A 14,692-nucleotide genomic window follows, 5' to 3' on the forward strand; every position below is an offset into this window, starting at 1 on the left:
GCACCTACTGACCTGGGGAGTTTCTCTTTCAGTATCCTATCATTTTGCCTTTTCATACTGTTCATGGGGTTCTCAAGGCAAGAATACTGAAGTGGTTTGCCATTCCCTTCTCCAGTGGATCACATTCTGTCAAATCTTTCCACCATGACCCGCCCATTGTGGGTTGCCCCACGGGCATGGCTTAGTTTCATTGAGTTACACTATTAAAAAGCAAACATTACTTTGCCAACAAAGGTCTGTCTAGTCAAAGCTATGGTTTTTCCAGTAGTCATGTACAGATGTGAGAGTTGGACTATAAAGAAAGCTGAGCACCAAAGAATTGATGCTTTTGAACTGTGGTGTTGGAGAAGACTCTTGAGAGTCCCTTGGACTGTAAGGAGATCCAATCAGTCCATCCTAAAGGAAATCAGTCCTGAATATTCATTGGAAGGACTGATGCTGAAGCTGAAATGCCATTACTTTGGCTACCTGATGCAAAGAACTAAGTCATTGGAAAAGACCCTGATGCTGGGAAAGATTGAAGGTGGAAGGAGAAGGGGATGACAGAGGATGAAATGGTTGGATGGCATCATAGACTTGAGGGACATGAGTTTGAGTAAACTCCAAGAGTTGGTGATGGACAGGGAGGCCTGACGTGCTGTGGTCCATGGGATCGCAATGAGTCAGACATGACTGAGCAACTGAAATTAACTGAACTCGTTACACTCTTTAATCTGACTGATATGCATTCCTTTCCATGGTATGTGTGTTTATAAGTAGAACTCAAAAATACATGTCACGTGTCTCTGATTTCTTATGTACATTGCTGTGCTTGGTGAGTTTAGAGAGCCCTAACATTTTGGCAAGTGACATAATTTCAGTAGATCGATAAATTATGATACACAAGCAGCAATAGCCAGCACACCAGCACACCATGATGTTCTTCTGTGAGAAGCAGAGTCATGCTCAGCTCCTTCTGGAGGCAGGAATGTTCCTATGTATATTCCATTCCCATCTTGTTTTATTTGTCACCTCTCTCCAGGCAAAAGAAACATTTCTTGTGTGATCAGATAAACCAGGTGAATTTGGGTGTCTCAGAATAGTCACTATCAGCACTGATTGGCCTCAGAAGTCATAGTTCAGGTATGATACTTCAAAGGAAAAAAAATTCACATTAAAAATGACCCAGCATCCATTGATAGAGACTATTCCAAGAGTCCCGTATTAACGCATTTATGTGGAATCTAGAAAAAATGGTACGGATGAACCTATTTGCAGGGCAGAAATAGAGAGGCAGACATAGAGACTGGACCTGTGGATGTGGTAGGGGGCAGGTGCTATGAGTTGGGAGGTTGGGATTAACATATATGCACCATCATGTGTAAAATAGGTAGCTAATAGAAACCTACTGTATAGCAGAGGGAGCCCAGCTCAGTACCTAGAGGGGTGTGATGAAGGTGGGGTCGGAGGGAAGTCCAAGAGGGAGGAAATATATGTATACACTTGGCTGACTTGCTTCATTGTAGAGCAGAAACTAGCACAACATTGTAAGGCAGCTGTGTGTGTGTTAGTCGCTCAGTCGTGTCCGACTCTTTGTGACCCCATGGACTGTCACCGGCCAGGTTCCTCTGTCCATGAAATTCTCCAGGCAAGAATCCTGGAGTAGGTTGCCAGTTCCTGCTCCAGAGGATCTTCCCAACCCTGGGATCGAACCCGGGTCTTCTGCATTGCAGGCAGATGCTTTACCATCTGAGCCATACAGGGAAGTGTAAGGCAACTATACCCCAGTTTAAAAAAAAAAAAAAGACCCAGCAAATGGTGAGTTGTACCAAGCTGTAGAGATACTTGTGATTCGCCAGTGATCTCCTGTGTTTGGAACAACGTTATAAATTTCCCCAAGTTTAATGGGTGATTAGGAATGGATTTGCTGGTGCTTTGTTTTCTTATAGATAACAGGCCACATAAATATGATTGTAGTGGATACTAATGGACTGAGTCCCTTCAAAGGATTAAAAGATTGCTGGATTTTGGATGGTCTTTAGACAACTGAGATTCCGAGTGCCATTTTTAAAGGATGGACTCTTTGCTTACAAGGACATGTTATTTTGATGACCAGGTGGATCCTGGGGAGGTCTGTCTGGAGCATCACACAGCACACACAAGCTGGCATTCTCGCCCCGTTCTGCCTACAAATGCACTGTTACCAGAATCAACGATTAATGGTTGAACGAGTCTGAAAAATGGCTATCCCTTTGACCTTTCTAAGGTTTGTCATTTAGTTGACATACCCATTACCTCAAAAATCAAATGTGTTTGTCTAAACATTATTCTGATGTTTACTTTGGGCACTAAAGGGCAGACAGCTGACCACGGACCCGCTGACAGTGATCAATTCAGCCTCGAATCTTGTCACTTTCCCTGTTTATTCTGCTATCAATCTCCCCTTTGCCTGCCACCACAGCCACTTTCTGCTGCTCAGGCGCTTTTAAAACTAACAATAATCCAATTTAGAATTGATCAATGAAAATGTGTGGTCAGTAAGCAAAATGACAAAGTCTGCATGTAACCGCTGACCACAGTCAGGGGTTTATTTTATATGGATGGAGGTGAAGGTAAATTTTAATTAATTAATTAAATGTTAATAGCATTCAAACCTCTTTCTTTTTTTTTTTTTTTAAGTCAGATCTAAGTTTTACTATCTTAGAGATGGGGGAAGTAGGTCCATTGACTCCCTAATAGAACTAGTATATTCTGGAACTGCATTGCCCTGTGGGCCTTTCTGTGACGATGGGAATGGTTTAAACCTGTGTTGTCCAAGGTGGGAGCCACCAGCCACCTGTGGCTGACCTTGAACTATGGTTTGTACAACAGAGAAATCATTTTTGCAAATGCATTTAATTTTAATAAAGTTAAATGGTTGTATGCGGCTCATGGCTATAATACAGGATGGTGCAATTCTAGAATGTTGACATTTTTGGTGATGAGACAAGGCCTGTTGATGTGGTTTGGAATGTCATACTGTCTAGACACTGGGTATCAGGAGGTCACAGTCTCTGATCTGATCCAACACGGCTACAAACCAGGCAAGAGAAGTTCAGGGAGATATTCAAGCCTTCCTCATGTCCTAAAGGCAATGTCGTGTTTGACCAGGGTTCTCTTCCTGGTCCACGGGAGCAGGGCTCCTTAACAGGCCGGGAGGACCTGGCTGCTGGTCGGCAGGGCTGACTTCTGCTCAGCGGACGAGAGGACTCCAGCAAGAGAGGGTTCAGGACTGGTGCAGGAAGGCTCCTTTTCCTAAAAGTCCCCCAAGCAAGCCCCGTTCTTGGCTGCATCCTCGCTCTGGTTTCCAAGACAGAAGGCTGCCTAGGTCCCTAGTGCCAAGTGGCTCCTGGGTTCTGGACATGACCAGGCATCTTGCTGGGCCCCTGGTTTCTGGCTCCCAAATTGTCTGGGTTCTTGAACCTACATCCCTTCCTTCTCTCAGCCTCAAACTCCATTTTTGCCAAATCCAACAACTGGGAGTCATTTGATGAATTTCCTAAAATAGTTTGAAAAATCATTTCTTAAAATGATTTGCACATGTTACTTTCAATAGGCAGAGAGTTGAAAACTAATTGCTAATAAGATTATAAGCACATATGATATTTGAGTTTTTTTTTTAAACATGAAATCTACTTAGCTCTTACCTCTGGATAGATGTATGTCAAAAGCTAAGTTAGAATTTTTTAGAAAACTGCGTCACTTATTTGAATTTCAGAGTTTATGGGGGAAATTATGAGCAAGTAGAAACACTTTATGAGGGTTATGGTATAATCGATGGAGATTTAAAATGCTGTACCAGATAACTATTGTCTTAGAAGGAAAGTGGTCTGGGTATTCTCTTGAGGGAAATTCTCAATCTATAATTCTTGTTTCTTGTGTTATTTACATACCGACAACAAAAAAACTAAAAACAAAAGCCAGTTTTTATTTTTTAAAAAATGGAAAAAATTTACTTCTTGAAAATCTTCAGTAGGAAAAAAAGTTTTATTTGAGACACTTAAAAATTAGTTTTTAATAAAGATTTATGTGACAAACTGTAAGAATTTGACAACAACAAAAGGATTTCTTATAATAAGATCTTTGAATTAAAACAGGTTACCTATATTTCTATTTCATCCATGGTTTCAGTATCCAAAAACAGGCACTGTTAATACTTTTTGTATTTATAACTAATCTTTATTCTATTCTTTTTAATGGAAAGATCATGTATATACTATTTCTATCCTACTTTCTTTTCATTTAACATTATAATTCTTATGTTTTCCATATATCACATATTCTTTAGGAATATATTTTTAAAACTTATAATTCATGAAGTGAATATACATAATTTATGTAACAATTATATTTGCATCTGTATTTTGATTATTTCTGATATTTTCCTTTTGCTTTTATAAATAGTGCTTCTCAATATTCTGAATTATTTCCTTAGGCTCCATTCTCAAAAGTGGACTTACTGAGTCAGAGAGTAGAAACATTATGAGGCTCTTTGCCAAATTGCTTTCCTAAAGGATTATACTAAAATATCAGCAATATTCAAGAGTACCTTTTTCACAGTCCCCTTATCAGCAGTGGAAATTATTATTTTAAAAAAATCTTTGCTAATTTGATAGGGGTCAAAGGTTACTTCATTGTTATTTTAATGTACCATTCCTTGATTACTAGTGAAGGAAAGCATTTTCCACACATTTGTTGATTAGTTATATTTCATTTTTGGAAATTGCCTATTCACATCCTCTGTCAGTTTATCCACTGAAGCTTCAGTATTTTAAAATTCAAGTTTATTAACCTTTCTATATATAAAGATATCAGTATGCTTTCCATATAGTATTTCCAGTGACTATTTTTTCTCAAATATGATGTTTGCCTTCTAATTTTTGTCTACTTATTTATTTTGATTGAAGAGAGACTTAATATTTAAACGTAATAACGTATAATAATGTTTTCATCCTATTTTAATAAATCATACATTTACCAATGATGGTAAGTTAAAAAAATTCTTGATTTCTTATGTACTGATATTTTATATTTAATTTTAAAATTCCTTTGGAATTTACTTTGATGAATGATTTTAGGTGAGAATCTAAATAGACTTTTTTCATCAAATAATCAGTTGTTCCAGGGGAATTTATTTATGAGATGACTTACTCCGTTTTCATTTACTTAAAATATTTCTTTTACCATATATTACATATATATATATATATGAAATAAGGTATTTCTTTTACTATATATATATATATATGATAGCCAGTTCCGTGACTGTTATGTTTCAGTTTAACCTCATTCTAGAATTTCAATATTTTATGTAATATCAATTTATACCATGGTTACAACTGATACCATTGGTATCAATTTATACCATTGGCTAACAGGTCCAGAATACTCCCAATATCATTCTTTTCTGAAAAGATGTTTTGGATTATTTTACTGAGTGTGTGTAAGTGTATATGCGCACCACAAGAAGAGTGAGTGTTGATTACTGACCTTTTTATGACATATTTAGTGTTTTTGTCTTTCCAGAGTCTTCCCATCTTTCTCGACCAGATCAGATTCTTCAGCCCACAGAGCCTCTCCTGACCTTCCTTAATGGAGAGAGCTTATCCCCTCTCTCACTCCTGCACAGCTTCACCTGCACTACTCTCAGAGTGTCATTACCTGCTGCCTCAAGTTATAATTATTTGTGGACAGATCTCACTTTCATCTAGTTCTGTATCTGTACAGGCTGAATAATGGTCCCCAAAGATGTCCACGTCCTCATCACCAGAACCGGTGAACATCACCTTCCTTGGCAAGATGGACTTGGCAGATATGATTAAGCTTAGGATCTGGAGGTGCAAGAGGTTATCCTGGCTCACCCAGGTGGCCCCAAATATAAACCTAAAGGGAGGCAGAGGGAGAGGAAGACTTGGCTGAAGTGGAGGAGGGCCTGATGAGACCAGAGGCAGGGATGGGAGTAATGCAGAGAGGAGCCATCAGAAGCTGCAAGAGGTGAGGATCAGCTTACCTCCTGGAGCCTCCAGAAGGAACAGGCCCTGCTGACACCTTGGTTTCAGCTCCTCAAGACTCATCTGGACATCTGGCCTCCAGAACTGTTAGATAATAAATCTGTGGAGTGTTTTTACTTCTGGTTGTCAAGCCTCTAAGTTTGTGGTAATTTGTCAAGAACCCAGTTGGAAACAATCGCTGCTGTTCCCCACATCCTAAAGGCTATAACAGACTCACTCAGAGCCCCAGCCAAGTACCAAGAATTACCCCTTTAGCGGGGAACAGAGTTGGGGCTGTCCAAGTCTTGCTTGAGGAATAAGACTTCGAGAATGGATTCTGGCCTCGTTCTGCTTTTTTGAATTGACCCAACTCCGAGTCCACACTTACCGCACACGCGATCCTTCCCCTGGGCCGCAGCTTCACACTCCAGTCTTGTTCACAAGTGAGATGTCACTGACCTCAGCATCTTGTGGTCTCTGTGAGCTGAGTTCAAAGTCACTGCCACCATGAATTCTGCATTATAGAAGTTATTTCCAGGATGACTACTGAAAGTCGCAAATTAAAAAGAAATAAGTTCAAAAGGTAAGTCTGAATGACTAAGTTGATCAGTTTTCATGAAACATTCCTAGCTTCAGCTTTCTTTTTGTATGAATTTCATACAAACTTCAACTTTGTATATGTAAACATGTATCATTTATATATGTAAACATATATCATTGGAATTTAGCAATGCTATTGCTTTATACAGTACATATTTATTTAAACATATGCCTTTTAAAAAATCTGATTTACTTTTCCAATATCTTTTTGAGTAGAAGTATTATACACATTCTCCAGAAAAAGAAAAGAGGACTAGCAAGTCCTCTTTAATCCAACATTTTACTTGTTTATTTATTAGCATTTTGTGAATTGGCAAAATGCTTGACTGTGTTTAGTTTCTAGTGGCTTGAGGATGAGTGAAGCACAGTGCTGGCCTTGAAGGATGTCTCCCCTTAGCAAACAATTACAAGACATTTGGAAAGGGACTCCATTAACTGGAGGGATCTTGGAGGGATGTGAAGGGTTTTGATTCTGTTTGCACATCACAGTAATCCCTAGAAGTTTAAAAAGTATTGGACTGCAGATCCCACCTAGGGTGGATGATGTGAATCACAACCTCTGTGTCAGAAAGTGGAATCTGTTGGGGAGAAAGACAAGGAGAAGGCTGTAATACGGAGGACTTCCTGTATACGTAGGATTTTGGAGGTTGGGATTAACATATGCATGCTACTATATATAAAATAGATAATTAACAGGTTCCTACTGTATAGCACAGGGAACTCTACTCAATATTCTGTAATAACTCATATGGGCAAAGAATCTGAAGAAGAATAGATATATGTATATGTATAACTGAATTGCTTTGCTGTACATTTGAAACTAATACAACATTGCAAATCAACCATATTCCAATATAAAATAAAATTAAAAAAAAAAGAATTAGTATCCCCCCCCCCAAAAAAAAAATTAAGACACAAAACAGAAGCAGATTCACAGACATAGAAAACAAATTTATGGTTACCCGAAGGGGAGAAGTATAAGGGAGTGATAAATGAGGAGACTGGGATTAGCAGATACCACTATTATAGTTAAAATAGATTATCAACAGGGATCTACTGTATAGCACAGGGAATTCTACTCAGTATTCTATAAGAACCTATATGGGAAAAGAATCTGAAAAAGAATATATATATATATATAAATCTATAACGGAATCATTTTGCTGTCCACTTGAAACTAACACAACATTGTAAATTAACTATACTCCAATACAAAATAAAAAAAAATTTTTTAAGAATAAAACATTTAAAAAATACTCAACTGCAGATGCCACCCCCGGTGAGGTGAATCACAATCTCTATGTCGGAAGCTGGGATCAGCCAGGGAGACAAAAGAAGAGGAGAAGGCTGTAACAGGAGAAGCTTCATATATACACAGGGCTTCAAGCAGCAGCAAGCAGGGCACTGACTGGCGTCCTGGGGGCGCCACTGTCGGGGCTGCAGGGTTATTGGCGGGAACCCTGGAGGAGGACGGGATTTCTGGAGGCATGGGGCAGGGGCACCATTTACTGAGTGCCTCTGTGTGTGTGCACGTGCCTGCAATGCAGGACACCTCAGCTCGATTCCTGGGTCAAGCAGCTCCACTGGAGAAGGGATGGGCTACCCACTCCAGTATTCTTGGTTTTCCCTTGCGGCTCAGCTGGTAAAGAATCCACCTGCAACGTGGGAGACCTGGGTTCAATCCCTGGATTGGGAAGATCCCCTGGAGAAGGGAAAGGCTACTCACTCCAGTATCCTGGCCTGGAGGATTCCATGGATTGTACGGTCCATGGGGTCGCAAACAGTTGGACACGACTGAGCGACTTTCACTCACTCTGTGTGCCACACATTGTGTTGGGCTTTTCACAACTTTGTCTTTGCTGTTGTAAGACTTTTTGGTTATGTGTCATTATTCCAATTTTATGCATAAGGAGCCCAGTGATTGGGTGGTTGGGAACTTTCCTTGGGATCACAAAGCCGTCAAGGGGCAGAATAGGGAGCCGACTCCTAATCCAGTGTTGTTTCCATTTACTGGGCTTTGTTGTTGCTCATTTGCTAAGTTGTGTCTGACTCTTCATGACCCCATGGACTGCAGCACACCAGGCCTCTCAGTCTTTCACTATCTCCCAGAGTTTGCTCAAACTCATGTCTATCGAGTTGCCATCCAAACCTCTCATCCTCTGTCACCTCCTTCTCCTCCTGCCCTCCATCTTTCCCAACATCAGAGTCTTTTCCAGTGAGTTGGTTCATTTGCATCACATGGTCAAAGTATTGGAGTGCCAGCTTCAGCATTTACTGGGCTGCCTTGCATAACTGAGGCAACCATAAATATTGGGAGAAATCCCCAGCTGTGAAGGTTTTACTTTGATCTTTGAGTTGAGTCTGTTTTTCAGGTGGAGATAGGAGAGAAGGGTTCAGTTCAGTTCAGTCGCTCAATCATGTCTGACTGTTTGCAGCCCCATAGACTGCAACACGCCAGGCCTCCCTGTCCATCACCATCTCCTGGAGTTTACCCAAACTCATGTCCATTGAGTCAGTGATGCCATCCAACCATCTCACCCTCTGTCATCCCTTCTCCTCCCACCTTCAGTCTTTCCCAGCATCAGGGCCTGTTCAAATGAGTCAGCTCTTCACATCAGGTGGCCAAAGTATTGGAGTTTCAGCTTCAACATCCGTCCTTCCAAGGGACACTCAAGACTGATCTCCTTTAGGATGGACTGCTTGGATCTCTTTGCAGTCCAAGGGACTCTCAAGAGTCTTCTCCAACACCACAGTTCAGAAGCATCAATTCTTCAGCACTCAGCTTTCTTTATAGTCCAACTCTCACATCCATACATGACCACTGGAAAAACCATAGCCTAACATTCAGGAAACGGATAACCAGTGCACAAGCTCAGATGAACGAAGCAGGAATGACCTTTGTAAAGGAATTGTGCCATCTGTTAGTTTCAAGCATGGATTGATGTGGAGGAGAGAAAGGAGAAAAATCTGTTTTATAAATTACTAATCCATGTGTTAATGTGTGCATGCTGCACTTCAGTCCTTTCTGACTCTTTGCAACTCTATGGGCTGTAGCCAATCAGGTTCATCTGTCCATGGGATTCTCCAGGCAAAAATTTTGGAGTGGATTGCCATTTCCTTCTCCAGGGCATCTTCCCGACCCAAGGCCTGAACCTGCCTCTCTTATGTCTCCTGCATTGGCAGACGGGTTTGTTTTTTTTTGTTTTTTTTTTACCACTACCACCATCTGGGAAGCCCCCATGTGTTGATAATAGTGTGTTGAGACTCTAATTGACCTCACTTTCAAGAAATCTCTATGTAGGAAACTGTTGTATGCTATCACTTGTAACAAAACTTTTGGGTAGAAATAATACATTTTAACATTCTAGCTAGTCAGTGGAGTGTTTCCATACTATTTATTAGGTAGAGTTTTCCTAGCTGGTGTTGGCACATGACTGGGTGATATCAGAATGACTCCTTCAGCTTTCCATACACTCAGAGACTTGTTGCTTTTAATTGTTTTAGGATAGATTAGGGGAAATTAAAGTATGCCTGCTTTGAGGGATGTTCTATTTAGTTGCCATTTTTATTGCCCAATTTCAATAGTTAGTCTTATGGTCATGATGAAAGTTCTTACAAGGGGAAAGTTTGTATAGATCAACATATAAGTGGATACTATATTTATATGGATATGTATTTTATTTTCTCCTAGAAAAATAAAGGCAAATCTTGTTCCAACCAGCATTCCTATTCAGATACTCTACAGTTTAGTAATCTTATTTTTAATTTAAATTCCTTGCTTTTTTCAACAGACTTCCCTATATATATATATATATATATATATGAATTTTATTTGTTTATTTTTGGCTGTGCTTGGTCTTTTTTGCTGTGTGGTTTTTCTCTAGTTGTGCTGCATGGGCTTCTTGGTGCTGTGGCTTCTCTTGTTGCAGAGCACAGGCACTAAAGCAACGGGCTCAGCAGCTGTGCACACGGGCTTAGTTGCTCTGAGACACGTGGGATCTTCCTAGATTAGGGATTGATCCTGTGTCCCCTGCACTGGCAGGTGGACTCCCAACCACTGGACTACCAGGGAAGTCCTCCCTATATTTTGAACTCTTGAATCTTTACTTTTCACTCTAAGTTGTCAGTCTGGATGATATTTGATTCATGGACTCTGGGTAGTAAACCAAACCTTAATTAATCTCAATATTGCTATTGCTATTGCTAAGTCACTTCAGTCATGTCCAACTCTGTGTGACCCCATAGACGGCAGCCCACCAGGCTTCCCCATCCCTGGGATTCTCCAGGCAAGAACACTGGAGTGGGTTGCCATTTCCTTCTCCAATGCATGAAAGTGAAAAGTGAAAGTGAAGTCGCTCAGTCGTGTCCGACTCTCAGCGACCCTATGGACTGCAGCCTTCCAGGCTCCTCCATCCATGGGATTTTCCAGGCAAAAGTACTAGAGTGGGGTGCCATGCAATTTTATTTTTACTGTTGCTTCAGATGAAATCATGCTATATTTATTTCTTTTTTAAACTGAAGTATAGTTGATTTACAATATTGTGTTAGTTTCAGGTACTAAAAAAAGTGATTTGGTTATACCTATATTAATACTCTTTTTTATATTCTTTTCCCTTACAGATTGTTACAGGATCTTGAATATAGTTCCCTGAGCTGTACAGTAGGAACTTGCTGTTTACCTACTATATACATAGTAGTTTGTACCTGCTAACCCCAAATGTACAGTCATTTAAAATCCACACATATATACAAAATTCCACATGCACACTTATATCATGCTCGGTGGATGTCAGTTTGTTCTTAAGATAATAACCTCTCAGTGGGACTATCCCCCCCATGACCTGGTCAATACATTTATAGAATGTAATTAAACCATATCACTTCCATGACAGGAAATTGATGACCTTTTAATTATTTCAGGATAACTGAATATGTAATCACTTTCTCCTTTAACTGAGAGAGAACAGTATATTTTGAATAAATTGAAAGTAGAATACAAATACTTGCTTCTTGTGCGTGCTATAGTTTTGTGCTGTCTTTCCACAAGAAATCATCTTGGACTGCTTTTCCCAGGATTTAGGAAAACAATTTAGAAAAATTGTTGTTACACATAGGAGATAAAGGAACTCTGCTCAGTGTTATGTGGCAGCCAGAATGGGAGGGGAGTCTAGGGGAGAATGGATCCATGTATACATACGGCTGAGCCCTTTTGCTGCCCACCTGAAACTATCACCACACTGTCAGTCGGCTATACTGCAACATCAAATAAAAAGTTAAAAACAGGAGATTGATAGCTTTGTAAACAGTATTTAAAACAGTGTTGATGATTACTGAGGTTAGGAAAGATCTGTCAGTATTACCCTGAAACTTCACATGGTGTAGAAACTTACAATAAATTTTAAGATCATCTGGTGGGAAGTAGGTGGCTCTTCCAAAAAGCACTGTGTCCTGCTTATAAAATCAGAGTTGGAGAAAGGGCTAATTCCCATGGGAAATATTGAGTTACCGCACACATTTATTGTGTGATATTCTGGGGCACAGAGTGTGATGGACCATTACAGGGTCCATAGTATTCAATCAAAAACCAAAATGCAACCTGTGGTGCGTGTGCATCCTCTTATGGGATAATGAACCCTAATATTTCAAATTACAAAGATTCCACACACTGGGATGACATAACTTTTATATCTCTAGAATAGCAGGTTTTCCCCATTTAAAAAATCTACATAATTCTCTTGAAAGAAAAATTCTCAAACTTCTACACTATGTGTATAAGTGACTTAAAAAACCAGCCTATATAAACGGGAGCATTGTCTTTGCAATCCAGTAAAATAAAACTGCTCTGTCCCTACTCACAGGCCAGACATGTGGCGAACACCCTTTTTCGCCATATTCCATTAAAAGAAAAGAGAATTTGTGTTACTACTTGAAAAATTAACTGCTTAATCTTCAACTGAAATTCCAGTCAGCAAAATTAATGAGGAGGGGGACAATTTCACTAGAAACACCCTATAGTGAGTGCTTTTGATTAATCACTGGACATATTAAATGTATAAGTTATGCCTAGAAGCAGCTCTTTACTGGATATATTTTATAAGTAAATTGGTATAGTGACTTGCACATGTTATATTTAAAATTTTCCCTTCTTTAAAAAAATTGGCAAGCATGGTCTGAAACACTTCTTCCATTGGGGCGTTTCTTTAAAAAAAAGTTTGCAATGTTATGGATCTTTTACCTTGATTTTGAAGAGCACATTAAAAATAGTGTTAAGATGATGGGACCCAATTCCCTGATTTTTTATTATGATGCTTATATTTGGAATATAAGCTCTTTGTGTCAGAAAAAAATAATACAGGCAGGTTGCTATTAAGCTCCTTAAGCTCCTGAAAAACCAGGTGGATGAAGACAGATTGGAAACTAGTAAACAAACCCACTGCCTCTTCAAACCTCACAATCAGAACATATTACTTGAGGGCAGATGAAAATTTTTTTTTTTTTAAAGTTACTATTAGGAACTTCCCTGGTGGTCCAGTGGTTAAGAAACTGCCTTGCAATGCAGGGGACACAGTTTTGATTCCTGCTCTGGGAACTAACAGAGAAGGCAATGGCACCCCCACTCCAGTACTCTTGCCTGGAAAATCCCATGGACGGAGGAGCCTGGTAGGCTGTAGTCCACGGGGTCGATAAGAGTCGGACACGACTGAGCGACTTCACTTTCACTTTTCACTTTCATGCATTGGAGAAGGAAATGGCAACCCACTCTAGTGTTCTTGCCTGGAGAATCCCAGGGATGGGGGAGCCTGGTGGGCTGCCGTCTATGGGGTTGCACAGAGTCGGACACGACTGAAGTGACTTAGCAGTAGCTGGGAACTAAGATCCCACATACTAAAGGGCAAACGAGCCCATAAGTCACAGCTGCTGAGCCACAGCACTGTAACTAAGACCCAACGCAGCCAAATAAATATAAATAAATATTAAAAATTACTATTAAAGTGATAATGACCAGCACTTGGTATGTATACAGGAAGTCCTTGATTAAAATACTCTTTTATTCTGTTAAAATATCTTTCTTGAAAGCTTGACACTGTGTCAGGGCCTGGGGTTTCAAAATTGACAAAGAGGACTTATATTTTTATGAAGCCAAAAGTTGAGTGGAGGAGACATCTATTATCTATGGAAATTGTGTAAAAATAGAGATTCATACACTGGAGAACAGAAGAGGTAATGGTAAGTAAGCAACGAAGTGATTTTTGAGCTAGATCTTGAATACTTGCATAGATATTTATAATATATTTATTTATAAGATATTTATAATATTTATAATAGCAAAACAGTTGAGGTTTATCTATACTATTCTGGCTTCTTCCCTTGACCATATTTGTTTCATGAACCAAGGAAATTTGATGCTAATGAATCCTTCCTGTGTTATTCCAGTGCCCACATTTTAATGGCAGACTCCATTTTTTTTTTTTTGTCATGAAGATAGATGCTTTCAATAGTTTAAATTTTACTAGCATTAAAATGTTAGTGAGATAAGCACAGAAGTCTTCTTTGAACTTTTCATTGTTTGTAGCATTGCAATGGTCAGTGTAGGGTAAGAACTGTTAAGAAACAAGAATGAGTCGAAACCCTGGTTAAAAATGGATTGAAACATTATTTTATTCTGAGCTGTAAATTTCTTGATTAAAAAAATATTTTAACTGACCTAATTTCCTATGTATATATATCAAATGACACCTGAATCATGTTAAGGCCTTAACCTTTCCCCATTTCCTGTTGTAAAACTGCCTGAATTTGACATCTTTTTAAGTGGAGCTGAAATTGTTTTCGCTTGTGATGTCAGAATTCAGACAATGCCCAAATTGATGCTTAGTGATCTGTGTCTTTGCATTGATCACTGAGGAAGGCTTTCTTATCTCTCCTTGCTATTCTTTGGAACTCTGCATTCAGATACTTATATCTTTCCTTTTCTCCTTTGCTTTTCGCTTCTCTTCTTTTCACAGCTATTTGTAAGGCCTCCCCAGACAGCCATTTTGCTTTTTTGCAATTTCTTTTCCTATGGGGTATGGTCTTGATTCCTGTCT

Source organism: Bison bison, unplaced genomic scaffold, assembly GCF_000754665.1.
Source record: "Bison bison bison isolate TAMUID 2011002044 unplaced genomic scaffold, Bison_UMD1.0 scf7180017864037, whole genome shotgun sequence".
In the NCBI taxonomy this organism is placed as follows: domain Eukaryota; kingdom Metazoa; phylum Chordata; class Mammalia; order Artiodactyla; family Bovidae; genus Bison; species Bison bison.